The 23,150-nt window shown below is 42.0% G+C and overlaps 47 non-coding genes across 47 annotated transcripts; 16 read left to right on the top strand and 31 right to left on the bottom strand.

Moving 5' to 3' along the window:
* Window positions 1-221: 221 nt before the first annotated feature.
* Window positions 222-295, bottom strand: TRNAT-AGU (transfer RNA threonine (anticodon AGU)). Its single transcript has one exon. It is a non-coding gene; the product is annotated as a tRNA-Thr (tRNA).
* A 228-nt stretch (window positions 296-523) lies between these two features.
* TRNAS-GCU (transfer RNA serine (anticodon GCU)) lies at window positions 524-605 on the top strand. Its single transcript has one exon. It is a non-coding gene; the product is annotated as a tRNA-Ser (tRNA).
* Window positions 606-982: 377 nt separating this feature from the next.
* TRNAT-UGU (transfer RNA threonine (anticodon UGU)) lies at window positions 983-1,056 on the bottom strand. The gene has a single exon. It is a non-coding gene; the product is annotated as a tRNA-Thr (tRNA).
* Window positions 1,057-1,656: 600 nt separating this feature from the next.
* On the bottom strand, window positions 1,657-1,730 carry TRNAT-AGU (transfer RNA threonine (anticodon AGU)). The gene has a single exon. It is a non-coding gene; the product is annotated as a tRNA-Thr (tRNA).
* A 228-nt stretch (window positions 1,731-1,958) lies between these two features.
* TRNAS-GCU (transfer RNA serine (anticodon GCU)) lies at window positions 1,959-2,040 on the top strand. Its single transcript has one exon. It is a non-coding gene; the product is annotated as a tRNA-Ser (tRNA).
* Window positions 2,041-2,750: 710 nt separating this feature from the next.
* On the bottom strand, window positions 2,751-2,824 carry TRNAT-UGU (transfer RNA threonine (anticodon UGU)). Its single transcript has one exon. It is a non-coding gene; the product is annotated as a tRNA-Thr (tRNA).
* A 601-nt stretch (window positions 2,825-3,425) lies between these two features.
* TRNAT-AGU (transfer RNA threonine (anticodon AGU)) lies at window positions 3,426-3,499 on the bottom strand. The gene has a single exon. It is a non-coding gene; the product is annotated as a tRNA-Thr (tRNA).
* A 228-nt stretch (window positions 3,500-3,727) lies between these two features.
* On the top strand, window positions 3,728-3,809 carry TRNAS-GCU (transfer RNA serine (anticodon GCU)). The gene has a single exon. It is a non-coding gene; the product is annotated as a tRNA-Ser (tRNA).
* Window positions 3,810-4,179: 370 nt separating this feature from the next.
* Window positions 4,180-4,253, bottom strand: TRNAT-UGU (transfer RNA threonine (anticodon UGU)). Its single transcript has one exon. It is a non-coding gene; the product is annotated as a tRNA-Thr (tRNA).
* A 600-nt stretch (window positions 4,254-4,853) lies between these two features.
* Window positions 4,854-4,927, bottom strand: TRNAT-AGU (transfer RNA threonine (anticodon AGU)). The gene has a single exon. It is a non-coding gene; the product is annotated as a tRNA-Thr (tRNA).
* A 228-nt stretch (window positions 4,928-5,155) lies between these two features.
* On the top strand, window positions 5,156-5,237 carry TRNAS-GCU (transfer RNA serine (anticodon GCU)). The gene has a single exon. It is a non-coding gene; the product is annotated as a tRNA-Ser (tRNA).
* A 377-nt stretch (window positions 5,238-5,614) lies between these two features.
* Window positions 5,615-5,688, bottom strand: TRNAT-UGU (transfer RNA threonine (anticodon UGU)). Its single transcript has one exon. It is a non-coding gene; the product is annotated as a tRNA-Thr (tRNA).
* Window positions 5,689-6,288: 600 nt separating this feature from the next.
* On the bottom strand, window positions 6,289-6,362 carry TRNAT-AGU (transfer RNA threonine (anticodon AGU)). The gene has a single exon. It is a non-coding gene; the product is annotated as a tRNA-Thr (tRNA).
* Window positions 6,363-6,590: 228 nt separating this feature from the next.
* TRNAS-GCU (transfer RNA serine (anticodon GCU)) lies at window positions 6,591-6,672 on the top strand. The gene has a single exon. It is a non-coding gene; the product is annotated as a tRNA-Ser (tRNA).
* A 377-nt stretch (window positions 6,673-7,049) lies between these two features.
* TRNAT-UGU (transfer RNA threonine (anticodon UGU)) lies at window positions 7,050-7,123 on the bottom strand. The gene has a single exon. It is a non-coding gene; the product is annotated as a tRNA-Thr (tRNA).
* Window positions 7,124-7,724: 601 nt separating this feature from the next.
* TRNAT-AGU (transfer RNA threonine (anticodon AGU)) lies at window positions 7,725-7,798 on the bottom strand. The gene has a single exon. It is a non-coding gene; the product is annotated as a tRNA-Thr (tRNA).
* Window positions 7,799-8,026: 228 nt separating this feature from the next.
* Window positions 8,027-8,108, top strand: TRNAS-GCU (transfer RNA serine (anticodon GCU)). Its single transcript has one exon. It is a non-coding gene; the product is annotated as a tRNA-Ser (tRNA).
* Window positions 8,109-8,478: 370 nt separating this feature from the next.
* Window positions 8,479-8,552, bottom strand: TRNAT-UGU (transfer RNA threonine (anticodon UGU)). The gene has a single exon. It is a non-coding gene; the product is annotated as a tRNA-Thr (tRNA).
* A 600-nt stretch (window positions 8,553-9,152) lies between these two features.
* TRNAT-AGU (transfer RNA threonine (anticodon AGU)) lies at window positions 9,153-9,226 on the bottom strand. The gene has a single exon. It is a non-coding gene; the product is annotated as a tRNA-Thr (tRNA).
* A 228-nt stretch (window positions 9,227-9,454) lies between these two features.
* TRNAS-GCU (transfer RNA serine (anticodon GCU)) lies at window positions 9,455-9,536 on the top strand. The gene has a single exon. It is a non-coding gene; the product is annotated as a tRNA-Ser (tRNA).
* A 377-nt stretch (window positions 9,537-9,913) lies between these two features.
* TRNAT-UGU (transfer RNA threonine (anticodon UGU)) lies at window positions 9,914-9,987 on the bottom strand. The gene has a single exon. It is a non-coding gene; the product is annotated as a tRNA-Thr (tRNA).
* A 600-nt stretch (window positions 9,988-10,587) lies between these two features.
* TRNAT-AGU (transfer RNA threonine (anticodon AGU)) lies at window positions 10,588-10,661 on the bottom strand. The gene has a single exon. It is a non-coding gene; the product is annotated as a tRNA-Thr (tRNA).
* A 228-nt stretch (window positions 10,662-10,889) lies between these two features.
* Window positions 10,890-10,971, top strand: TRNAS-GCU (transfer RNA serine (anticodon GCU)). The gene has a single exon. It is a non-coding gene; the product is annotated as a tRNA-Ser (tRNA).
* A 377-nt stretch (window positions 10,972-11,348) lies between these two features.
* On the bottom strand, window positions 11,349-11,422 carry TRNAT-UGU (transfer RNA threonine (anticodon UGU)). Its single transcript has one exon. It is a non-coding gene; the product is annotated as a tRNA-Thr (tRNA).
* Window positions 11,423-12,022: 600 nt separating this feature from the next.
* Window positions 12,023-12,096, bottom strand: TRNAT-AGU (transfer RNA threonine (anticodon AGU)). The gene has a single exon. It is a non-coding gene; the product is annotated as a tRNA-Thr (tRNA).
* Window positions 12,097-12,324: 228 nt separating this feature from the next.
* On the top strand, window positions 12,325-12,406 carry TRNAS-GCU (transfer RNA serine (anticodon GCU)). Its single transcript has one exon. It is a non-coding gene; the product is annotated as a tRNA-Ser (tRNA).
* Window positions 12,407-12,783: 377 nt separating this feature from the next.
* TRNAT-UGU (transfer RNA threonine (anticodon UGU)) lies at window positions 12,784-12,857 on the bottom strand. Its single transcript has one exon. It is a non-coding gene; the product is annotated as a tRNA-Thr (tRNA).
* Window positions 12,858-13,470: 613 nt separating this feature from the next.
* TRNAT-AGU (transfer RNA threonine (anticodon AGU)) lies at window positions 13,471-13,544 on the bottom strand. Its single transcript has one exon. It is a non-coding gene; the product is annotated as a tRNA-Thr (tRNA).
* A 228-nt stretch (window positions 13,545-13,772) lies between these two features.
* On the top strand, window positions 13,773-13,854 carry TRNAS-GCU (transfer RNA serine (anticodon GCU)). Its single transcript has one exon. It is a non-coding gene; the product is annotated as a tRNA-Ser (tRNA).
* A 377-nt stretch (window positions 13,855-14,231) lies between these two features.
* On the bottom strand, window positions 14,232-14,305 carry TRNAT-UGU (transfer RNA threonine (anticodon UGU)). Its single transcript has one exon. It is a non-coding gene; the product is annotated as a tRNA-Thr (tRNA).
* Window positions 14,306-14,905: 600 nt separating this feature from the next.
* Window positions 14,906-14,979, bottom strand: TRNAT-AGU (transfer RNA threonine (anticodon AGU)). The gene has a single exon. It is a non-coding gene; the product is annotated as a tRNA-Thr (tRNA).
* Window positions 14,980-15,207: 228 nt separating this feature from the next.
* On the top strand, window positions 15,208-15,289 carry TRNAS-GCU (transfer RNA serine (anticodon GCU)). Its single transcript has one exon. It is a non-coding gene; the product is annotated as a tRNA-Ser (tRNA).
* Window positions 15,290-16,002: 713 nt separating this feature from the next.
* On the bottom strand, window positions 16,003-16,076 carry TRNAT-AGU (transfer RNA threonine (anticodon AGU)). The gene has a single exon. It is a non-coding gene; the product is annotated as a tRNA-Thr (tRNA).
* A 228-nt stretch (window positions 16,077-16,304) lies between these two features.
* TRNAS-GCU (transfer RNA serine (anticodon GCU)) lies at window positions 16,305-16,386 on the top strand. The gene has a single exon. It is a non-coding gene; the product is annotated as a tRNA-Ser (tRNA).
* Window positions 16,387-16,763: 377 nt separating this feature from the next.
* On the bottom strand, window positions 16,764-16,837 carry TRNAT-UGU (transfer RNA threonine (anticodon UGU)). The gene has a single exon. It is a non-coding gene; the product is annotated as a tRNA-Thr (tRNA).
* Window positions 16,838-17,438: 601 nt separating this feature from the next.
* Window positions 17,439-17,512, bottom strand: TRNAT-AGU (transfer RNA threonine (anticodon AGU)). Its single transcript has one exon. It is a non-coding gene; the product is annotated as a tRNA-Thr (tRNA).
* A 228-nt stretch (window positions 17,513-17,740) lies between these two features.
* TRNAS-GCU (transfer RNA serine (anticodon GCU)) lies at window positions 17,741-17,822 on the top strand. Its single transcript has one exon. It is a non-coding gene; the product is annotated as a tRNA-Ser (tRNA).
* A 362-nt stretch (window positions 17,823-18,184) lies between these two features.
* On the bottom strand, window positions 18,185-18,258 carry TRNAT-UGU (transfer RNA threonine (anticodon UGU)). The gene has a single exon. It is a non-coding gene; the product is annotated as a tRNA-Thr (tRNA).
* A 627-nt stretch (window positions 18,259-18,885) lies between these two features.
* On the bottom strand, window positions 18,886-18,959 carry TRNAT-AGU (transfer RNA threonine (anticodon AGU)). Its single transcript has one exon. It is a non-coding gene; the product is annotated as a tRNA-Thr (tRNA).
* Window positions 18,960-19,187: 228 nt separating this feature from the next.
* Window positions 19,188-19,269, top strand: TRNAS-GCU (transfer RNA serine (anticodon GCU)). Its single transcript has one exon. It is a non-coding gene; the product is annotated as a tRNA-Ser (tRNA).
* A 377-nt stretch (window positions 19,270-19,646) lies between these two features.
* TRNAT-UGU (transfer RNA threonine (anticodon UGU)) lies at window positions 19,647-19,720 on the bottom strand. Its single transcript has one exon. It is a non-coding gene; the product is annotated as a tRNA-Thr (tRNA).
* Window positions 19,721-20,321: 601 nt separating this feature from the next.
* On the bottom strand, window positions 20,322-20,395 carry TRNAT-AGU (transfer RNA threonine (anticodon AGU)). The gene has a single exon. It is a non-coding gene; the product is annotated as a tRNA-Thr (tRNA).
* Window positions 20,396-20,623: 228 nt separating this feature from the next.
* On the top strand, window positions 20,624-20,705 carry TRNAS-GCU (transfer RNA serine (anticodon GCU)). The gene has a single exon. It is a non-coding gene; the product is annotated as a tRNA-Ser (tRNA).
* Window positions 20,706-21,067: 362 nt separating this feature from the next.
* Window positions 21,068-21,141, bottom strand: TRNAT-UGU (transfer RNA threonine (anticodon UGU)). Its single transcript has one exon. It is a non-coding gene; the product is annotated as a tRNA-Thr (tRNA).
* A 627-nt stretch (window positions 21,142-21,768) lies between these two features.
* Window positions 21,769-21,842, bottom strand: TRNAT-AGU (transfer RNA threonine (anticodon AGU)). Its single transcript has one exon. It is a non-coding gene; the product is annotated as a tRNA-Thr (tRNA).
* A 228-nt stretch (window positions 21,843-22,070) lies between these two features.
* TRNAS-GCU (transfer RNA serine (anticodon GCU)) lies at window positions 22,071-22,152 on the top strand. Its single transcript has one exon. It is a non-coding gene; the product is annotated as a tRNA-Ser (tRNA).
* A 377-nt stretch (window positions 22,153-22,529) lies between these two features.
* TRNAT-UGU (transfer RNA threonine (anticodon UGU)) lies at window positions 22,530-22,603 on the bottom strand. Its single transcript has one exon. It is a non-coding gene; the product is annotated as a tRNA-Thr (tRNA).
* Window positions 22,604-23,150: the final 547 nt, after the last annotated feature.

The raw sequence follows: 23,150 nt of genomic DNA, 5'->3' as shown, positions 1-23,150 counted from the left end.
GCATTAGTAATCCTGCATTGTTTTTCCATTTCTCTTTCATGGTGCTTAATACTATCCAATAAAGAAGATGAGGACATTTCTTTCGTTTGGGCGTTTAGCCAGCATCCATATTTTTGACTTTGCTCGGACTGTCTTAGGGCTGTGGGATGGACAATATTGATGTCAGATAGGATTGAACATCTGCTTTTTGGTATGAAAAGCTTAAAATTTAGGGGAAAAAATGGCACTGCTGAGATTTGAACTCAGGATCTCCTGTTTACTAGACAGGCGCTTTAACCAACTAAGCCACAGCGCCAAGTGAAGACCAGCAGAAAAGCCAGAAAATGGGAATTTCTTACGCAATGATTCAAATTTCTACTAAATGTTGTGCATTGATGGAGTGGTTGCAGCTTGCATTTTTTCACCAACTTGGAGTTACGGTCCCGTAAGCCAGTGCCTGATCTGTGACCTTCAATAAAAATGCAGCAAAAAACTTTTTGACCCTGTTCTCAGAATCTATCAGCTGGAGGTAGGGACTTATGTAGACGAGGTGGCCGAGTGGTTAAGGCGATGGACTGCTAGTCCATTGTGCTCTGCATGCATGGGTTCAAATCCCATACTCGTCGGTTCCTTCTACTTTTTACCACTTTGCAGCTTGCCTAGTAGATTCTTTGCAACCTGCCTTGTAGATTCTTTATTGTCAGCATATGCAGTGGATGCTGCCACCATGGCAGTTTTCTATTTTTGATTCAGAAACGTGCCTCATGTGACCTATCAACCTGGCATTAGTAATCCTGCATTGTTTTTCCATTTCTCTTGCATGGTGCTTAATACTATCCAATAAAGAAGATGAGGACATTTCCTTCTTTTGGGCATTCAGCCAGCATACATATTTTTGACTTTGCTCTGACATTCTTAGGACTGTGGGATAGACAAGTTTGAAGTCACATATGATTGAACGTCTACTTCTTGGTATGAAAAGCTCAAAATTGCAAAGAAAGAAAGGCACTGCTGAGATTCGAACTCAGGATCTCCTGTTTACAAGACAGGCGCTTTAACCAACTAAGCCACAGCGCCATGACAACCCTTGCCTAAAAGTCAGAAAATGGGAATTGCTATGCAATGATTAAAATGTCTACAAAATGCTGTATATTGACGGAGCAGTTGCAGCTTGCATTTTTTGAGTTACGGTCCATTCAGCCAGTGCTTAATATGTGACCTTCAATGAAAATGCAGCCAAAGACTTGTTGATCATGTTGTCAGAATGTCTCACCTGGAGTGGTTGCCTTTTAAAGACGAGGTGGCCGAGGGGTTAAGTCGATGGACGGCTAATCCATTGTGCTCTGCATGCCTTTTCCAACTTGGTATCTTGCTTTGTAGATTTTTTATTGTCTTTGCAGGCATGGGAGTTTTCTATTTCCAATCCAGAAGGGTGCGTTACGTGACCTATCAACCAGGCCTTAGAAATCCTGCCTTGTTTTCCAATTCCTCTTGCATGGTGCTTAATGCTATCCTATAAAGAAGATGAGGACATTTCTTTCTTTTGGGCGTTTAGCCAGCATCCATATTTTTGACTTTGCTCGGACTGTCTTAGGGCTGTGGGATGGACAATATTGATGTCAGATAGGATTGAACATCTGCTTTTTGGTATGAAAAGCTTAAAATTTAGGGGAAAAAAGGCACTGCTGAGATTTGAACTCAGGATCTCCTGTTTACTAGACAAGCGCTTTAACCAACTAAGCCACAGCACCACAAGAAGTCCAGCAGAAAAGCCAGAAAATGGGAATTTCTTACGCAATGATTCAAATTTCTACTAAATGTTGTGCATTGATGGAGTGGTTGCAGCTTGCATTTTTTCACCAACTTGGGGTTACGGTCCCCTCAGCCAGTGCCTGATCTGTGACCTTCAATAAAAATGCAGCAAAAAACTTTTTGACCCTGTTCTCAGAATCTATTACCTGGAGGTAGGGACTTATGTAGACGAGGTGGCCGAGTGGTTAAGGCGATGGACTGCTAATCCATTGTGCTCTGCATGCATGGGTTCAAATCCCATCCTCGTCGGTTTCTTCTACTTTTTACCACTTTGCAGCTTGCCTAGTAGATTCTTTGCAACTTGCCTTGTAGATTCTTTATTGTCAACATATGCAGTGGATGCTCCCAACATGGCAGTTTTCTATTTTTGATTCAGAAACGTGCCTCATGGGAATTGCTATGCAATGATTAAAATGTCTACAAAATGCTGTATATTGACGGAGCAGTTGCAGCTTGCATTTTTTGAGTTACGGTCCATTCAGCCAGTGCTTAAAATGTGACCTTCAATGAAAATGCAGCCAAAGACTTGTTGATCATGTTGTCAGAATGTCTCACCTGGAGTGGTTGCCTTTTAAAGACGAGGTGGCCGAGGGGTTAAGTCGATGGACTGCTAATCCATTGTGCTCTGCATGCCTTTTCCAACTTGGTATCTTGCTTTGTTGATTTTTTATTGTCTTTGCAGGCATGGGAGTTTCCTATTTCCAATCCAGAAGGGTGCGTTACGTGACCTATCAACCAGGCCTTAGAAATCCTGCCTTGTTTTCCAATTCCTCTTGCATGGTGCTTAATGCTATCCTATAAAGAAGATGAGGACATTTCTTTCTTTTGGGCGTTTAGCCAGCATCCATATTTTTGACTTTGCTCGGACTGTCTTAGGGCTGTGGGATGGACAATATTGATGTCAGATAGGATTGAACATCTGCTTTTTGGTATGAAAAGCTTAAAATTTAGGGGAAAAAAGGCACTGCTGAGATTTGAACTCAGGATCTCCTGTTTACAAGACAGGCGCTTTAACCAACTAAGCCACAGCGCCATGACAACCCTTTCCTTAAAGTCAGAAAATGGGAATTGCTATGCAATGATTAAAATGTCTACAAAATGCTGTATATTGACGGAGCAGTTGCAGCTTGCATTTTTTGAGTTACGGTCCATTCAGCCAGTGCTTAATATGTGACCTTCAATGAAAATGCAGCCAAAGACTTGTTGATCATGTTGTCAGAATGTCTCACCTGGAGTGGTTGCCTTTTAAAGACGAGGTGGCCGAGGGGTTAAGTCGATGGACGGCTAATCCATTGTGCTCTGCATGCCTTTTCCAACTTGGTATCTTGCTTTGTAGATTTTTTATTGTCTTTGCAGGCATGGGAGTTTTCTATTTCCAATCCAGAAGGGTGCGTTACGTGACCTATCAACCAGGCCTTAGAAATCCTGCCTTGTTTTCCAATTCCTCTTGCATGGTGCTTAATGCTATCCTATAAAGAAGATGAGGACATTTCTTTCTTTTGGACGTTTAGCCAGCATCCATATTTTTGACTTTGCTCGGACTGTCTTAGGGCTGTGGGATGGTCAATATTGATGTCAGATAGGATTGAACATCTGCTTTTTGGTATGAAAAGCTTAAAATTTAGGGGGAAAAAAGGCACTGCTGAGATTTGAACTCAGGATCTCCTGTTTACTAGACAGGCGCTTTAACCAACTAAGCCACAGCACCACATGAAGTCCAGCAGAAAAGCCAGAAAATGGGAATTTCTTACGCAATGATTCAAATTTCTACTAAATGTTGTGCATTGATGGAGTGGTTGCAGCTTGCATTTTTTCACCAACTTGGAGTTACGGTCCCCTCAGCTAGTGCCTGATCTGTGACCTTCAATAAAAATGCAGCAAAAAACTTTTTGACCCTGTTCTCAGAATCTATCACCTGGAGGTAGGGACTTATGTAGACGAGGTGGCTGAGTGGTTAAGGCGATGGACTGCTAATCCATTGTGCTCTGCATGCATGGGTTCAAATCCCATCCTCGTCGGTACCTTTTACCACTTTGCAGCTTGCCTAGTAGATTCTTTGCAACTTGCCTTGTAGATTCTTTATTGTCAGCATATGCAGTGGATGCTCCCACCATGGCAGTTTTCTATTTTTGATTCAGAAACGTGCCTCATGTGACCTATCAATCTGGCATTAGTAATCCTGCATTGTTTTTCCATTTCTCTTGCATGGTGCTTAATACTATCCAATAAAGAAGATGAGGACATTTCCTTCTTTTGGGCATTCAGCCAGCATACATATTTTTGACTTTGCTCGGACATTCTTAGGACTGTGGGATAGACAAGTTTGAAGTCACATGTGATTGAACGTCTACTTCTTGGTATGAAAAGCTCAAAATTGCAAAGAAAGAAAGGCACTGCTGAGATTCGAACTCAGGATCTCCTGTTTACAAGACAGGCGCTTTAACCAACTAAGCCACAGCGCCATGACAGCCCTTTCCTTAAAGTCAGAAAATGGGAATTGCTATGCAATGATTAAAATGTCTACAAAATGCTGTATATTGACGGAGCAGTTGCAGCTTGCATTTTTTGAGTTACGGTCCATTCAGCCAGTGCTTAATATGTGACCTTCAATGAAAATGCAGCCAAAGACTTGTTGATCATGTTGTCAGAATGTCTCACCTGGAGTGGTTGCCTTTTAAAGACGAGGTGGCCGAGGGGTTAAGTCGATGGACGGCTAATCCATTGTGCTCTGCATGCCTTTTCCAACTTGGTATCTTGCTTTGTAGATTTTTTATTGTCTTTGCAGGCATGGGAGTTTTCTATTTCCAATCCAGAAGGGTGCGTTACGTGACCTATCAACCAGGCCTTAGAAATCCTGCCTTGTTTTCCAATTCCTCTTGCATGGTGCTTAATGCTATCCTATAAAGAAGATGAGGACATTTCTTTCTTTTGGGCGTTTAGCCAGCATCCATATTTTTGACTTTGCTCGGACTGTCTTAGGGCTGTGGGATGGACAATATTGATGTCAGATAGGATTGAACATCTGCTTTTTGGTATGAAAAGCTTAAAATTTAGGGGAAAAAAGGCACTGCTGAGATTTGAACTCAGGATCTCCTGTTTACTAGACAGGCGCTTTAACCACCTAAGCCACAGCGCCAAGTGAAGTCCAGCAGAAAAGCCAGAAAATGGGAATTTCTTACGCAATGATTCAAATTTCTACTAAATGTTGTGCATTGATGGAGTGGTTGCAGCTTGCATTTTTTCATCAACTTGGAGTTACGGTCCCCTCAGCTAGTGCCTGATCTGTGACCTTCAATAAAAATGCAGCAAAAAACTTTTTGACCCTGTTCTCAGAATCTATCACCTGGAGGTAGGGACTTATGTAGACGAGGTGGCCGAGTGGTTAAGGCGATGGACTGCTAATCCATTGTGCTCTGCATGCATGGGTTCAAATCCCATCCTCGTCGGTTCCTTCTACCTTTTACCACTTTGTAGCTTGCCTAGTAGATTCTTTGCAACTTGCCTTGTAGATTCTTTATTGTCAGCATATGCAGTGGATGCTCCCACCATGGCAGTTTTCTATTTTTGATTCAGAAACGTGCCTCATGTGACCTATCAACCTGGCATTAGTAATCCTGCATTGTTTTTCCATTTCTCTTGCATGGTGCTTAATACTATCCAATAAAGAAGATGAGGACATTTCCTTCTTTTGGGCATTCAGCCAGCATACATATTTTTGACTTTGCTCGGACATTCTTAGGACTGTGGGATAGACAAGTTTGAAGTCACATATGATTGAACGTCTACTTCTTGGTATGAAAAGCTCAAAATTGCAAAGAAAGAAAGGCACTGCTGAGATTCGAACTCAGGATCTCCTGTTTACAAGACAGGCGCTTTAACCAACTAAGCCACAGCGCCATGACAAACCTTTCCTTAAAGTCAGAAAATGGGAATTGCTATGCAATGATTAAAATGTCTACAAAATGCTGTATATTGACGGAGCAGTTGCAGCTTGCATTTTTTGAGTTACGGTCCATTCAGCCAGTGCTTAATATGTGACCTTCAATGAAAATGCAGCCAAAGACTTGTTGATCATGTTGTCAGAATGTCTCACCTGGAGTGGTTGCCTTTTAAAGACGAGGTGGCCGAGGGGTTAAGTCGATGGACGGCTAATCCATTGTGCTCTGCATGCCTTTTCCAACTTGGTATCTTGCTTTGTAGATTTTTTATTGTCTTTGCAGGCATGGGAGTTTTCTATTTCCAATCCAGAAGGGTGCGTTACGTGACCTATCAACCAGGCCTTAGAAATCCTGCCTTGTTTTCCAATTCCTCTTGCATGGTGCTTAATGCTATCCTATAAAGAAGATGAGGACATTTCTTTCTTTTGGGCGTTTAGCCAGCATCCATATTTTTGACTTTGCTCGGACTGTCTTAGGGCTGTGGGATGGACAATATTGATGTCAGATAGGATTGAACATCTGCTTTTTGGTATGAAAAGCTTAAAATTTAGGGGAAAAAAGGCACTGCTGAGATTTGAACTCAGGATCTCCTGTTTACTAGACAGGCGCTTTAACCACCTAAGCCACAGCGCCAAGTGAAGCCCAGCAGAAAAGCCAGAAAATGGGAATTTCTTACGCAATGATTCAAATTTCTACTAAATGTTGTGCATTGATGGAGTGGTTGCAGCTTGCATTTTTTCACCAACTTGGAGTTACGGTCCCCTCAGCTAGTGCCTGATCTGTGACCTTCAATAAAAATGCAGCAAAAAACTTTTTGACCCTGTTCTCAGAATCTATCACCTGGAGGTAGGGACTTATGTAGACGAGGTGGCCGAGTGGTTAAGGCGATGGACTGCTAATCCATTGTGCTCTGCATGCATGGGTTCAAATCCCATCCTTGTCGGTTCCTTCTACCTTTTACCACTTTGCAGCTTGCCTAGTAGATTCTTTGCAACTTGCCTTGTAGATTCTTTATTGTCAGCATATGCAGTGGATGCTCCCACCATGGCAGTTTTCTATTTTTGATTCAGAAACGTGCCTCATGTGACCTATCAACCTGGCATTAGTAATCCTGCATTGTTTTTCCATTTCTCTTGCATGGTGCTTAATACTATCCAATAAAGAAGATGAGGACATTTCCTTCTTTTGGGCATTCAGCCAGCATACATATTTTTGACTTTGCTCGGACATTCTTAGGACTGTGGGATAGACAAGTTTGAAGTCACATATGATTGAACGTCTACTTCTTGGTATGAAAAGCTCAAAATTGCAAAGAAAGAAAGGCACTGCTGAGATTCAAACTCAGGATCTCCTGTTTACAAGACAGGCGCTTTAACCAACTAAGCCACAGCGCCATGACAACCCTTTCCTTAAAGTCAGAAAATGGGAATTGCTATGCAATGATTAAAATGTCTACAAAATGCTGTATATTGACGGAGCAGTTGCAGCTTGCATTTTTTGAGTTACGGTCCATTCAGCCAGTGCTTAATATGTGACCTTCAATGAAAATGCAGCCAAAGACTTGTTGATCATGTTGTCAGAATGTCTCACCTGGAGTGGTTGCCTTTTAAAGACGAGGTGGCCGAGGGGTTAAGTCGATGGACGGCTAATCCATTGTGCTCTGCATGCCTTTTCCAACTTGGTATCTTGCTTTGTAGATTTTTTATTGTCTTTGCAGGCATGGGAGTTTTCTATTTCCAATCCAGAAGGGTGCGTTACGTGACCTATCAACCAGGCCTTAGAAATCCTGCCTTGTTTTCCAATTCCTCTTGCATGGTGCTTAATGCTATCCTATAAAGAAGATGAGGACATTTCTTTCTTTTGGACGTTTAGCCAGCATCCATATTTTTGACTTTGCTCGGACTGTCTTAGGGCTGTGGGATGGTCAATATTGATGTCAGATAGGATTGAACATCTGCTTTTTGGTATGAAAAGCTTAAAATTTAGGGGGAAAAAAGGCACTGCTGAGATTTGAACTCAGGATCTCCTGTTTACTAGACAGGCGCTTTAACCAACTAAGCCACAGCACCACATGAAGTCCAGCAGAAAAGCCAGAAAATGGGAATTTCTTACGCAATGATTCAAATTTCTACTAAATGTTGTGCATTGATGGAGTGGTTGCAGCTTGCATTTTTTCACCAACTTGGAGTTACGGTCCCCTCAGCTAGTGCCTGATCTGTGACCTTCAATAAAAATGCAGCAAAAAACTTTTTGACCCTGTTCTCAGAATCTATCACCTGGAGGTAGGGACTTATGTAGACGAGGTGGCCGAGTGGTTAAGGCGATGGACTGCTAATCCATTGTGCTCTGCATGCATGGGTTCAAATCCCATCCTCGTCGGTACCTTTTACCACTTTGCAGCTTGCCTAGTAGATTCTTTGCAACTTGCCTTGTAGAATCTTTATTGTCAGCATATGCAGTGGATGCTCCCACCATGGCAGTTTTCTATTTTTGATTCAGAAACGTGCCTCATGTGACCTATCAACCTGGCATTAGTAATCCTGCATTGTTTTTCCATTTCTCTTGCATGGTGCTTAATACTATCCAATAAAGAAGATGAGGACATTTCCTTCTTTTGGGCATTCAGCCAGCATACATATTTTTGACTTTGCTCGGACATTCTTAGGACTGTGGGATAGACAAGTTTGAAGTCACATGTGATTGAACGTCTACTTCTTGGTATGAAAAGCTCAAAATTGCAAAGAAAGAAAGGCACTGCTGAGATTCGAACTCAGGATCTCCTGTTTACAAGACAGGCGCTTTAACCAACTAAGCCACAGCGCCATGACAACCCTTTCCTTAAAGTCAGAAAATGGGAATTGCTATGCAATGATTAAAATGTCTACAAAATGCTGTATATTGACGGAGCAGTTGCAGCTTGCATTTTTTGAGTTACGGTCCATTCAGCCAGTGCTTAATATGTGACCTTCAATGAAAATGCAGCCAAAGACTTGTTGATCATGTTGTCAGAATGTCTCACCTGGAGTGGTTGCCTTTTAAAGACGAGGTGGCCAAGGGGTTAAGTCGATGGACGGCTAATCCATTGTGCTCTGCATGCCTTTTCCAACTTGGTATCTTGCTTTGTAGATTTTTTATTGTCTTTGCAGGCATGGGAGTTTTCTATTTCCAATCCAGAAGGGTGCGTTACGTGACCTATCAACCAGGCCTTAGAAATCCTGCCTTGTTTTCCAATTCCTCTTGCATGGTGCTTAATGCTATCCTATAAAGAAGATGAGGACATTTCTTTCTTTTGGGCGTTTAGCCAGCATCCATATTTTTGACTTTGCTCGGACTGTCTTAGGGCTGTGGGATGGACAATATTGATGTCAGATAGGATTGAACATCTGCTTTTTGGTATGAAAAGCTTAACATTTAGGGGAAAAAAGGCACTGCTGAGATTTGAACTCAGGATCTCCTGTTTACTAGACAGGCGCTTTAACCACCTAAGCCACAGCGCCAAGTGAAGTCCAGCAGAAAAGCCAGAAAATGGGAATTTCTTACGCAATGATTCAAATTTCTACTAAATGTTGTGCATTGATGGAGTGGTTGCAGCTTGCATTTTTTCACCAACTTGGAGTTACGGTCCCCTCAGCTAGTGCCTGATCTGTGACCTTCAATAAAAATGCAGCAAAAAACTTTTTGACCCTGTTCTCAGAATCTATCACCTGGAAGAAGGGACTTATGTAGACGAGGTGGCCGAGTGGTTAAGGCGATGGACTGCTAATCCATTGTGCTCTGCATGCATGGGTTCAAATCCCATCCTCGTCGGTTCCTTCTACCTTTTACCACTTTGCAGCTTGCCTAGTAGATTCTTTGCAACTTGCCTTGTAGATTCTTTATTGTCAGCATATGCAGTGGATGCTCCCACCATGGCAGTTTTCTATTTTTGATTCAGAAACGTGCCTCATGTGACCTATCAACCTGGCATTAGTAATCCTGCATTGTTTTTCCATTTCTCTTGCATGGTGCTTAATACTATCCAATAAAGAAGATGAGGACATTTCCTTCTTTTGGGCATTCAGCCAGCATACATATTTTTGACTTTGCTCGGACATTCTTAGGACTGTGGGATAGACAAGTTTGAAGTCACATATGATTGAACGTCTACTTCTTGGTATGAAAAGCTCAAAATTGCAAAGAAAGAAAGGCACTGCTGAGATTCAAACTCAGGATCTCCTGTTTACAAGACAGGCGCTTTAACCAACTAAGCCACAGCGCCATGACAACCCTTTCCTTAAAGTCAGAAAATGGGAATTGCTATGCAATGATTAAAATGTCTACAAAATGCTGTATATTGACGGAGCAGTTGCAGCTTGCATTTTTTGAGTTACAGTCCATTCAGCCAGTGCTTAATATGTGACCTTCAATGAAAATGCAGCCAAAGACTTGTTGATCATGTTGTCAGAATGTCTCACCTGGAGTGGTTGCCTTTTAAAGACGAGGTGGCCGAGGGGTTAAGTCGATGGACGGCTAATCCATTGTGCTCTGCATGCCTTTTCCAACTTGGTATCTTGCTTTGTAGATTTTTTATTGTCTTTGCAGGCATGGGAGTTTTCTATTTCCAATCCAGAAGGGTGCGTTACGTGACCTATCAACCAGGCCTTAGAAATCCTGCCTTGTTTTCCAATTCCTCTTGCATGGTGCTTAATGCTATCCTATAAAGAAGATGAGGACATTTCTTTCTTTTGGGCGTTTAGCCAGCATCCATATTTTTGACTTTGCTCGGACTGTCTTAGGGCTGTGGGATGGACAATATTGATGTCAGATAGGATTGAACATCTGCTTTTTGGTATGAAAAGCTTAAAATTTAGGGGAAAAAAGGCACTGCTGAGATTTGAACTCAGGATCTCCTGTTTACTAGACAGGCGCTTTAACCACCTAAGCCACAGCGCCAAGTGAAGTCCAGCAGAAAAGCCAGAAAATGGGAATTTCTTACGCAATGATTCAAATTTCTACTAAATGTTGTGCATTGATGGAGTGGTTGCAGCTTGCATTTTTTCACCAACTTGGAGTTACGGTCCCCTCAGCTAGTGCCTGATCTGTGACCTTCAATAAAAATGCAGCAAAAAACTTTTTGACCCTGTTCTCAGAATCTATCACCTGGAGGTAGGGACTTATGTAGACGAGGTGGCCGAGTGGTTAAGGCGATGGACTGCTAATCCATTGTGCTCTGCATGCATGGGTTCAAATCCCATCCTCGTCAGTTCCTTCTACCTTTTACCACTTTGCAGCTTGCCTAGTAGATTCTTTGCAACTTGCCTTGTAGATTCTTTATTGTCAGCATATGCAGTGGATGCTCCCACCATGGCAGTTTTCTATTTTTGATTCAGAAACGTGCCTCATGTGACCTATCAACCTGGCATTAGTAATCCTGCATTGTTTTTCCATTTCTCTTGCATGGTGCTTAATACTATCCAATAAAGAAGATGAGGACATTTCCTTCTTTTGGGCATTCAGCCAGCATACATATTTTTGACTTTGCTCGGACATTCTTAGGACTGTGGGATAGACAAGTTTGAAGTCACATATGATTGAACGTCTACTTCTTGGTATGAAAAGCTCAAAATTGCAAAGAAAGAAAGGCACTGCTGAGATTCAAACTCAGGATCTCCTGTTTACAAGACAGGCACTTTAACCAACTAAGCCACAGCGCCATGACAACCCTTGCCTAAAAGTCAGAAAATGGGAATTGCTATGCAATGATTAAAATGTATACAAAATGCTGTATATTGACGGAGCAGTTGCAGCTTGCATTTTTTGAGTTACGGTCCATTCAGCCAGTGCTTAATATGTGACCTTCAATGAAAATGCAGCCAAAGACTTGTTGATCATGTTGTCAGAATGTCTCACCAGGAGTGGTTGCCTTTTAAAGACGAGGTGGCCGAGGGGTTAAGTCGATGGACGGCTAATCCATTGTGCTCTGCATGCCTTTTCCAACTTGGTATCTTGCTTTGAAGATTTTTTATTGTCTTTGCAGGCATGGGAGTTTTCTATTTCCAATCCAGAAGGGTGCGTTACGTGACCTATCAACCAGGCCTTAGAAATCCTGCCTTGTTTTCCAATTCCTCTTGCATGGTGCTTAATGCTATCCTATAAAGAAGATGAGGACATTTCTTTCTTTTGGACGTTTAGCCAGCATCCATATTTTTGACTTTGCTCGGACTGTCTTAGGGCTGTGGGATGGTCAATATTGATGTCAGATAGGATTGAACATCTGCTTTTTGGTATGAAAAGCTTAAAATTTAGGGGAAAAAAGGCACTGCTGAGATTTGAACTCAGGATCTCCTGTTTACTAGACAAGCGCTTTAACCAACTAAGCCACAGCACCACAAGAAGTCCAGCAGAAAAGCCAGAAAATGGGAATTTCTTACGCAATGATTCAAATTTCTACTAAATGTTGTGCATTGATGGAGTGGTTGCAGCTTGCATTTTTTCACCAACTTGGAGTTACGGTCCCCTCAGCCAGTGCCTGATCTGTGACCTTCAATCAAAATGCAGCAAAAAACTTTTTGACCCTGTTCTCAGAATCTATTACCTGGAGGTAGGGACTTATGTAGACGAGGTGGCCGAGTGGTTAAGACGACGGACTGCTAATCCATTGTGCACTGCATGCATGGGTTCAAATCCCATCCTCGTCGGTTTCTTCTACTTTTTACCACTTTGCAGCTTGCCTAGTAGATTCTTTGCAACTTGCCTTGTAGATTCTTTATTGTCAGCATATGCAGTGGATGCTCCCAACATGGCAGTTTTCTATTTTTGATTCAGAAACGTGCCTCATGTGACCTATCAACCTGGCATTAGTAATCCTGCATTGTTTTTCCATTTCTCTTGCATGGTGCTTAATACTATCCAATAAAGAAGATGAGGACATTTCCTTCTTTTGGGCATTCAGCCAGCATACACATTTTTGACTTTGCTCGGACATTCTTAGGACTGTGGGATAGACAAGTTTGAAGTCACATATGATTGAACGTCTACTTCTTGGTATGAAAAGCTCAAAATTGCAAAGAAAGAAAGGCACTGCAGAGATTCGAACTCAGGATCTCCTGTTTACAAGACAGGCGCTTTAACCAACTAAGCCACAGCGCCATGACAACCCTTTCCTTAAAGTCAGAAAATGGGAATTGCTATGCAATGATTAAAATGTCTACAAAATGCTGTATATTGACGGAGCAGTTGCAGCTTGCATTTTTTGAGTTACGGTCCATTCAGCCAGTTCCAGTCTTTGGCTGCATTTTCATTGAAGGTCACATACCTTCAATGAAAATGCAGCCAAAGACTTGTTGATCATGTTGTCAGAATGTCTCACCTGGAGTGGTTGCCTTTTAAAGACGAGGTGGCCGAGAGGTTAAGTCGATGGACGGCTAATCCATTGTGCTCTGCATGCCTTTTCCAACTTGGTATCTTGCTTTGTAGATTTTTTATTGTCTTTGCAGGCATGGGAGTTTTCTATTTCCAATCCAGAAGGGACCTATCAACCAGGCCTTAGAAATCCTGCCTTGTTTTCCAATTCCTCTTGCATGGTGCTTAATGCTATCCTATAAAGAAGATGAGGACATTTCTTTCTTTTGGGCGTTTAGCCAGCATCCATATTTTTGACTTTGCTCGGACTGTCTTAGGGCTGTGGGATGGACAATATTGATGTCAGATAGGATTGAACATCTGCTTTTTGGTATGAAAAGCTTAAAATTTAGGGGAAAAAAGGCACTGCTGAGATTTGAACTCAGGATCTCCTGTTTACTAGACAGGCGCTTTAACCACCTAAGCCACAGCGCTAAGTGAAGTCCAGCAGAAAAGCCAGAAAATGGGAATTTCTTACGCAATGATTCAAATTTCTACTAAATGTTGTGCATTGATGGAGTGGTTGCAGCTTGCATTTTTTCACCAACTTGGAGTTACGGTCCCCTCAGCTAGTGCCTGATCTGTGACCTTCAATAAAAATGCAGCAAAAAACTTTTTGACCCTGTTCTCAGAATCTATCACCTGGAGGTAGGGACTTATGTAGACGAGGTGGCCGAGTGGTTAAGGCGATGGACTGCTAATCCATTGTGCTCTGCATGCATGGGTTCAAATCCCATCCTTGTCGGTTCCTTCTACCTTTTACCACTTTGCAGCTTGCCTAGTAGATTCTTTGCAACTTGCCTTGTAGATTCTTTATTGTCAGCATATGCAGTGGATGCTCCCACCATGGCAGTTTTCTATTTTTGATTCAGAAACGTGCCTCATGTGACCTATCAACCTGGCATTAGTAATCCTGCATTGTTTTTCCATTTCTCTTGCATGGTGCTTAATACTATCCAATAAAGAAGATGAGGACATTTCCTTCTTTTGGGCATTCAGCCAGCATACATATTTTTGACTTTGCTCGGACATTCTTAGGACTGTGGGATAGACAAGTTTGAAGTCACATATGATTGAACGTCTACTTCTTGGTATGAAAAGCTCAAAATTGCAAAGAAAGAAAGGCACTGCTGAGATTCGAACTCAGGATCTCCTGTTTACAAGACAGGCGCTTTAACCAACTAAGCCACAGCGCCATGACAACCCTTGCCTAAAAGTCAGAAAATGGGAATTGCTATGCAATGATTAAAATGTCTACAAAATGCTGTATATTGACGGAGCAGTTGCAGCTTGCATTTTTTGAGTTACGGTCCATTCAGCCAGTGCTTAATATGTGACCTTCAATGAAAATGCAGCCAAAGACTTGTTGATCATGTTGTCAGAATGTCTCACCTGGAGTGGTTGCCTTTTAAAGACGAGGTGGCCGAGGGGTTAAGTCGATGGACGGCTAATCCATTGTGCTCTACATGCCTTTTCCAACTTGGTATCTTGCTTTGTAGATTTTTTATTGTCTTTGCAGGCATGGGAGTTTTCTATTTCCAATCCAGAAGGGTGCGTTACGTGACCTATCAACCAGGCCTTAGAAATCCTGCCTTGTTTTCCAATTCCTCTTGCATGGTGCTTAATGCTATCCTATAAAGAAGATGAGGACATTTCTTTCTTTTGGGCGTTTAGCCAGCATCCATATTTTTGACTTTGCTCGGACTGTCTTAGGGCTGTGGGATGGACAATATTGATGTCAGATAGGATTGAACATCTGCTTTTTGGTATGAAAAGCTTAAAATTTAGGGGAAAAAAGGCACTGCTGAGATTTGAACTCAGGATCTCCTGTTTACTAGACAAGCGCTTTAACCAACTAAGCCACAGCACCACAAGAAGTCCAGCAGAAAAGCCAGAAAATGGGAATTTCTTACGCAATGATTCAAATTTCTACTAAATGTTGTGCATTGATGGAGTGGTTGCAGCTTGCATTTTTTCACCAACTTGGGGTTACGGTCCCCTCAGCCAGTGCCTGATCTGTGACCTTCAATAAAAATGCAGCAAAAAACTTTTTGACCCTGTTCTCAGAATCTATTACCTGGAGGTAGGGACTTATGTAGACGAGGTGGCCGAGTGGTTAAGGCGATGGACTGCTAATCCATTGTGCTCTGCATGCATGGGTTCAAATCCCATCCTCGTCGGTTTCTTCTATTTTTTACCACTTTGCAGCTTGCCTAGTAGATTCTTTGCAACTTGCCTTGTAGATTCTTTATTGTCAACATATGCAGTGGATGCTCCCAACATGGCAGTTTTCTATTTTTGATTCAGAAACGTGCCTCATGGGAATTGCTATGCAATGATTAAAATGTCTACAAAATGCTGTATATTGACGGAGCAGTTGCAGCTTGCATTTTTTGAGTTACGGTCCATTCAGCCAGTGCTTAAAATGTGACCTTCAATGAAAATGCAGCCAAAGACTTGTTGATCATGTTGTCAGAATGTCTCACCTGGAGTGGTTGCCTTTTAAAGACGAGGTGGCCGAGGGGTTAAGTCGATGGACTGCTAATCCATTGTGCTCTGCATGCCTTTTCCAACTTGGTATCTTGCTTTGTTGATTTTTTATTGTCTTTGCAGGCATGGGAGTTTCCTATTTCCAATCCAGAAGGGTGCGTTACGTGACCTATCAACCAGGCCTTAGAAATCCTGCCTTGTTTTCCAATTCCTCTTGCATGGTGCTTAATGCTATCCTATAAAGAAGATGAGGACATTTCTTTCTTTTGGGCGTTTAGCCAGCATCCATATTTTTGACTTTGCTCGGACTGTCTTAGGGCTGTGGGATGGACAATATTGATGTCAGATAGGATTGAACATCTGCTTTTTGGTATGAAAAGCTTAAAATTTAGGGGAAAAAAAAAGGCACTGCTGAGATTTGAACTCAGGATCTCCTGTTTACTAGACAGGCGCTTTAACCACCTAAGCCACAGCGCCAAGTGAAGTCCAGCAGAAAAGCCAGAAAATGGGAATTTCTTACGCAATGATTCAAATTTCTACTAAATGTTGTGCATTGATGGAGTGGTTGCAGCTTGCATTTTTTCACCAACTTGGAGTTACGGTCCCCTCAGCCAGTGCCTGATCTGTGACCTTCAATAAAAATGCAGCAAAAAACTTTTTGACCCTGTTCTCAGAATCTATCACCTGGAGGTAGGGACTTATGTAGATGAGGTGGCCGAGTGGTTAAGGCGATGGACTGCTAATCCATTGTGCTCTGCATGCATGGGTTCAAATCCCATCCTCGTCGGTTTCTTCTACTTTTTACCACTTTGCAGCTTGCCTAGTAGATTCTTTGCAACTTGCCTTGTAGATTCTTTATTGTCAGCATATGCAGTGGATGCTGCCACCATGGCAGTTTTCTATTTTTGATTCAGAAACGTGCCTCATGTGACCTATCAACCTGGCATTAGTAATCCTGCATTGTTTTTCCATTTCTCTTGCATGGTGCTTAATACTATCCAATAAAGAAGATGAGGACATTTCCTTCTTTTGGGCATTCAGCCAGCATACATATTTTTGACTTTGCTCGGACATTCTTAGGACTGTGGGATAGACAAGTTTGAAGTCACATATGATTGAACGTCTACTTCTTGGTATGAAAAGCTCAAAATTGCAAAGAAAGAAAGGCACTGCTGAGATTCAAACTCAGGATCTCCTGTTTACAAGACAGGCGCTTTAACCAACTAAGCCACAGCGCCATGACAACCCTTGCCTAAAAGTCAGAAAATGGGAATTGCTATGCAATGATTAAAATGTATACAAAATGCTGTATATTGACGGAGCAGTTGCAGCTTGCATTTTTTGAGTTACGGTCCATTCAGCCAGTGCTTAATATGTGACCTTCAATGAAAATGCAGCCAAAGACTTGTTGATCATGTTGTCAGAATGTCTCACCTGGAGTGGTTGCCTTTTAAAGACGAGGTGGCCGAGGGGTTAAGTCGATGGACGGCTAATCCATTGTGCTCTGCATGCCTTTTCCAACTTGGTATCTTGCTTTGAAGATTTTTTATTGTCTTTGCAGGCATGGGAGTTTTCTATTTCCAATCCAGAAGGGTGCGTTACGTGACCTATCAACCAGGCCTTACAAATCCTGCCTTGTTTTCCAATTCCTCTTGCATGGTGCTTAATGCTATCCTATAAAGAAGATGAGGACATTTCTTTCTTTTGGACGTTTAGCCAGCATCCATATTTTTGACTTTGCTCGGACTGTCTTAGGGCTGTGGGATGGTCAATATTGATGTCAGATAGGATTGAACATCTGCTTTTTGGTATGAAAAGCTTAAAATTTAGGGGAAAAAAAGGCACTGCTGAGATTTGAACTCAGGATCTCCAGTTTACTAGACAAGCGCTTTAACCAACTAAGCCACAGCACCACAAGAAGTCCAGCAGAAAAGCCAGAAAATGGGAATTTCTTACGCAATGATTCAAATTTCTACTAAATGTTGTGCATTGATGGAGTGGTTGCAGCTTGCATTTTTTCACCAACTTGGAGTTACGGTCCCCTCAGCCAGTGCCTGATCTGTGACCTTCAATAAAAATGCAGCAAAAAACTTTTTGACCCTGTTCTCAGAATCTATTACCTGGAGGTAGGGACTTATGTAGACGAGGTGGCCGAGTGGTTAAGGCGATGGACTGCTAATCCATTGTGCTCTGCATGCATGGGTTCAAATCCCATCCTCGTCGGTTCCTTCTACTTTTTACCACTTTGCAGCTTGCCTAGTAGATTCTTTGCAACTTGCCTTGTAGATTCTTTATTGTCAGCATATGCAGTGGATGCTCCCACCATGGCAGTTTTCTATTTTTGATTCAGAAACGTGCCTCATGTTACCTATCAACCTGGCATTAGTAATCCTGCATTGTTTTTCCATTTCTCTTGCATGGTGCAAAGAAGATGAGGACATTTCCTTCTTTTGGGCATTCAGCCAGCATAAATATTTTTGACTTTGCTCGGACATTCTTAGGACTGTGGGATAGACAAGTTTGAAGTCACATATGATTGAACGTCTACTTCTTGGTATGAAAAGCTCAAAATTGCAAAGAAAGAAAGGCACTGCTGAGATTCGAACTCAGGATCTCCTGTTTACAAGACAGGCGCTTTAACCAACTAAGCCACAGCGCCATGACAACCAATGCCAAAAAGTCAAAAAGTCAAAAAGTCAGAAAGACAGAAAATGGGAATTGCTATGCAATGATTAAAATGTCTACAAAATGCTGTATATTGACGGAGCAGTTGCAGCTTGCATTTTTTGAGTTACGGTCCATTCAGCCAGTGCTTAATATGTGACCTTCAATGAAAATGCAGCCAAAGACTTGTTGATCATGTTGTCAGAATGTCTCACCTGGAGTGGTTGCCTTTTAAAGACGAGGTGGCCGAGGGGTTAAGTCGATGGACGGCTAATCCATTGTGCTCTGCATGCCTTTTCCAACTTGGTATCTTGCTTTGTAGATTTTTTATTGTCTTTGCAGGCATGGGAGTTTTCTATTTCCAATCCAGAAGGGTGCGTTACGTGACCTATCAACCAGGCCTTAGAAATCCTGCCTTGTTTTCCAATTCCTCTTGCATGGTGCTTAATGCTATCCTATAAAGAAGATGAGGACATTTCTTTCTTTTGGGCGTTTAGCCAGCATCCATATTTTTGACTTTGCTCGGACTGTCTTAGGGCTGTGGGATGGACAATATTGATGTCAGATAGGATTGAACATCTGCTTTTTGGTATGAAAAGCTTAAAATTTAGGGGAAAAAAAAAGGCACTGCTGAGATTTGAACTCAGGATCTCCTGTTTACTAGACAGGCGCTTTAACCACCTAAGCCACAGCGCCAAGTGAAGTCCAGCAGAAAAGCCAGAAAATGGGAATTTCTTACGCAATGATTCAAATTTCTACTAAATGTTGTGCATTGATGGAGTGGTTGCAGCTTGCATTTTTTCACCAACTTGGAGTTACGGTCCCCTCAGCCAGTGCCTGATCTGTGACCTTCAATAAAAATGCAGCAAAAAACTTTTTGACCCTGTTCTCAGAATCTATCACCTGGAGGTAGGGACTTATGTAGATGAGGTGGCCGAGTGGTTAAGGCGATGGACTGCTAATCCATTGTGCTCTGCATGCATGGGTTCAAATCCCATCCTCGTCGGTTTCTTCTACTTTTTACCACTTTGCAGCTTGCCTAGTAGATTCTTTGCAACTTGCCTTGTAGATTCTTTATTGTCAGCATATGCAGAGGATGCTCCCACCATGGCAGTTTTCTATTTTTGATTCAGAAACGTGCCTCATGTGACCTATCAACCTGGCATTAGTAATCCTGCATTGTTTTTCCATTTCTCTTGCATGGTGCTTAATACTATCCAATAAAGAAGATGAGGACATTTCCTTCTTTTGGGCATTCAGCCAGCATACATATTTTTGACTTTGCTCGGACATTCTTAGGACTGTGGGATAGACAAGTTTGAAGTCACATATGATTGAACGTCTACTTCTTGGTATGAAAAGCTCAAAATTGCAAAGAAAGAAAGGCACTGCTGAGATTCAAACTCAGGATCTCCTGTTTACAAGACAGGCGCTTTAACCAACTAAGCCACAGCGCCATGACAACCCTTGCCTAAAAGTCAGAAAATGGGAATTGCTATGCAATGATTAAAATGTCTACAAAATGCTGTATATTGACGGAGCAGTTGCAGCTTGCATTTTTTGAGTTACGGTCCATTCAGCCAGTGCTTAATATGTGACCTTCAATGAAAATGCAGCCAAAGACTTGTTGATCATGTTGTCAGAATGTCTCACCTGGAGTGGTTGCCTTTTAAAGACGAGGTGGCCGAGGGGTTAAGTCGATGGACGGCTAATCCATTGTGCTCTGCATGCCTTTTCCAACTTGGTATCTTGCTTTGAAGATTTTTTATTGTCTTTGCAGGCATGGGAGTTTTCTATTTCCAATCCAGAAGGGTGCGTTACGTGACCTATCAACCAGGCCTTACAAATCCTGCCTTGTTTTCCAATTCCTCTTGCATGGTGCTTAATGCTATCCTATAAAGAAGATGAGGACATTTCTTTCTTTTGGACGTTTAGCCAGCATCCATATTTTTGACTTTGCTCGGACTGTCTTAGGGCTGTGGGATGGTCAATATTGATGTCAGATAGGATTGAACATCTGCTTTTTGGTATGAAAAGCTTAAAATTTAGGGGAAAAAAAGGCACTGCTGAGATTTGAACTCAGGATCTCCAGTTTACTAGACAAGCGCTTTAACCAACTAAGCCACAGCACCACAAGAAGTCCAGCAGAAAAGCCAGAAAATGGGAATTTCTTACGCAATGATTCAAATTTCTACTAAATGTTGTGCATTGATGGAGTGGTTGCAGCTTGCATTTTTTCACCAACTTGGAGTTACGGTCCCCTCAGCCAGTGCCTGATCTGTGACCTTCAATAAAAATGCAGCAAAAAACTTTTTGACCCTGTTCTCAGAATCTATTACCTGGAGGTAGGGACTTATGTAGACGAGGTGGCCGAGTGGTTAAGGCGATGGACTGCTAATCCATTGTGCTCTGCATGCATGGGTTCAAATCCCATCCTCGTCGGTTCCTTCTACTTTTTACCACTTTGCAGCTTGCCTAGTAGATTCTTTGCAACTTGCCTTGTAGATTCTTTATTGTCAGCATATGCAGTGGATGCTCCCACCATGGCAGTTTTCTATTTTTGATTCAGAAACGTGCCTCATGTTACCTATCAACCTGGCATTAGTAATCCTGCATTGTTTTTCCATTTCTCTTGCATGGTGCAAAGAAGATGAGGACATTTCCTTCTTTTGGGCATTCAGCCAGCATAAATATTTTTGACTTTGCTCGGACATTCTTAGGACTGTGGGATAGACAAGTTTGAAGTCACATATGATTGAACGTCTACTTCTTGGTATGAAAAGCTCAAAATTGCAAAGAAAGAAAGGCACTGCTGAGATTCGAACTCAGGATCTCCTGTTTACAAGACAGGCGCTTTAACCAACTAAGCCACAGCGCCATGACAACCAATGCCAAAAAGTCAAAAAGTCAAAAAGTCAGAAAGACAGAAAATGGGAATTGCTATGCAATGATTAAAATGTCTACAAAATGCTGTATATTGACGGAGCAGTTGCAGCTTGCATTTTTTGAGTTACGGTCCATTCAGCCAGTGCTTAATATGTGACCTTCAATGAAAATGCAGCCAAAGACTTGTTGATCATGTTGTCAGAATGTCTCACCTGGAGTGGTTGCCTTTTAAAGACGAGGTGGCCGAGGGGTTAAGTCGATGGACGGCTAATCCATTGTGCTCTGCATGCCTTTTCCAACTTGGTATCTTGCTTTGTAGATTTTTTATTGTCTTTGCAGGCATGGGAGTTTTCTATTTCCAATCCAGAAGGGTGCGTTACGTGACCTATCAACCAGGCCTTAGAAATCCTGCCTTGTTTTCCAATTCCTCTTGCATGGTGCTTAATGCTATCCTATAAAGAAGATGAGGACATTTCTTTCTTTTGGGCGTTTAGCCAGCATCCATATTTTTGACTTTGCTCGGACTGTCTTAGGGCTGTGGGATGGACAATATTGATGTCAGATAGGATTGAACATCTGCTTTTTGGTATGAAAAGCTTAAAATTTAGGGGAAAAAAAAAGGCACTGCTGAGATTTGAACTCAGGATCTCCTGTTTACTAGACAGGCGCTTTAACCACCTAAGCCACAGCGCCAAGTGAAGTCCAGCAGAAAAGCCAGAAAATGGGAATTTCTTACGCAATGATTCAAATTTCTACTAAATGTTGTGCATTGATGGAGTGGTTGCAGCTTGCATTTTTTCACCAACTTGGAGTTACGGTCCCCTCAGCCAGTGCCTGATCTGTGACCTTCAATAAAAATGCAGCAAAAAACTTTTTGACCCTGTTCTCAGAATCTATCACCTGGAGGTAGGGACTTATGTAGATGAGGTGGCCGAGTGGTTAAGGCGATGGACTGCTAATCCATTGTGCTCTGCATGCATGGGTTCAAATCCCATCCTCGTCGGTTTCTTCTACTTTTTACCACTTTGCAGCTTGCCTAGTAGATTCTTTGCAACTTGCCTTGTAGATTCTTTATTGTCAGCATATGCAGAGGATGCTCCCACCATGGCAGTTTTCTATTTTTGATTCAGAAACGTGCCTCATGTGACCTATCAACCTGGCATTAGTAATCCTGCATTGTTTTTCCATTTCTCTTGCATGGTGCTTAATACTATCCAATAAAGAAGATGAGGACATTTCCTTCTTTTGGGCATTCAGCCAGCATACATATTTTTGACTTTGCTCGGACATTCTTAGGACTGTGGGATAGACAAGTTTGAAGTCACATATGATTGAACGTCTACTTCTTGGTATGAAAAGCTCAAAATTGCAAAGAAAGAAAGGCACTGCTGAGATTCAAACTCAGGATCTCCTGTTTACAAGACAGGCGCTTTAACCAACTAAGCCACAGCGCCATGACAACCCTTGCCTAAAAGTCAGAAAATGGGAATTGCTATGCAATGATTAAAATGTCTACAAAATGCTGTATATTGACGGAGCAGTTGCAGCTTGCATTTTTTGAGTTACGGTCCATTCAGCCAGTGCTTAATATGTGACCTTCAATGAAAATGCAGCCAAAGACTTGTTGATCATGTTGTCAGAATGTCTCACCTGGAGTGGTTGCCTTTTAAAGACGAGGTGGTCGAGGGGTTAAGTCGATGGACGGCTAATCCATTGTGCTCTGCATGCCTTTTCCAACTTGGTATCTTGCTTTGTAGATTTTTTATTGTCTTTGCAGGCATGGGAGTTTTCTATTTCCAATCCAGAAGGGTGCGTTACGTGACCTATCAACCAGGCCTTAGAAATCCTGCCTTGTTTTCCAATTCCTCTTGCATGGTGCTTAATGCTATCCTATAAAGAAGATGAGGACATTTCTTTCTTTTGGACGTTTAGCCAGCATCCATATTTTTGACTTTGCTTGGACTGTCTTAGTGCTGTGGGATGGTCAATATTGATGTCAGA

This window comes from Hyla sarda, chromosome 6, assembly GCF_029499605.1.
Source record: "Hyla sarda isolate aHylSar1 chromosome 6, aHylSar1.hap1, whole genome shotgun sequence".
In the NCBI taxonomy this organism is placed as follows: domain Eukaryota; kingdom Metazoa; phylum Chordata; class Amphibia; order Anura; family Hylidae; genus Hyla; species Hyla sarda.
The sequence above is the reverse complement of the archived record's forward strand: the minus strand, read 5'-3'. Positions and strand labels throughout refer to the sequence as shown.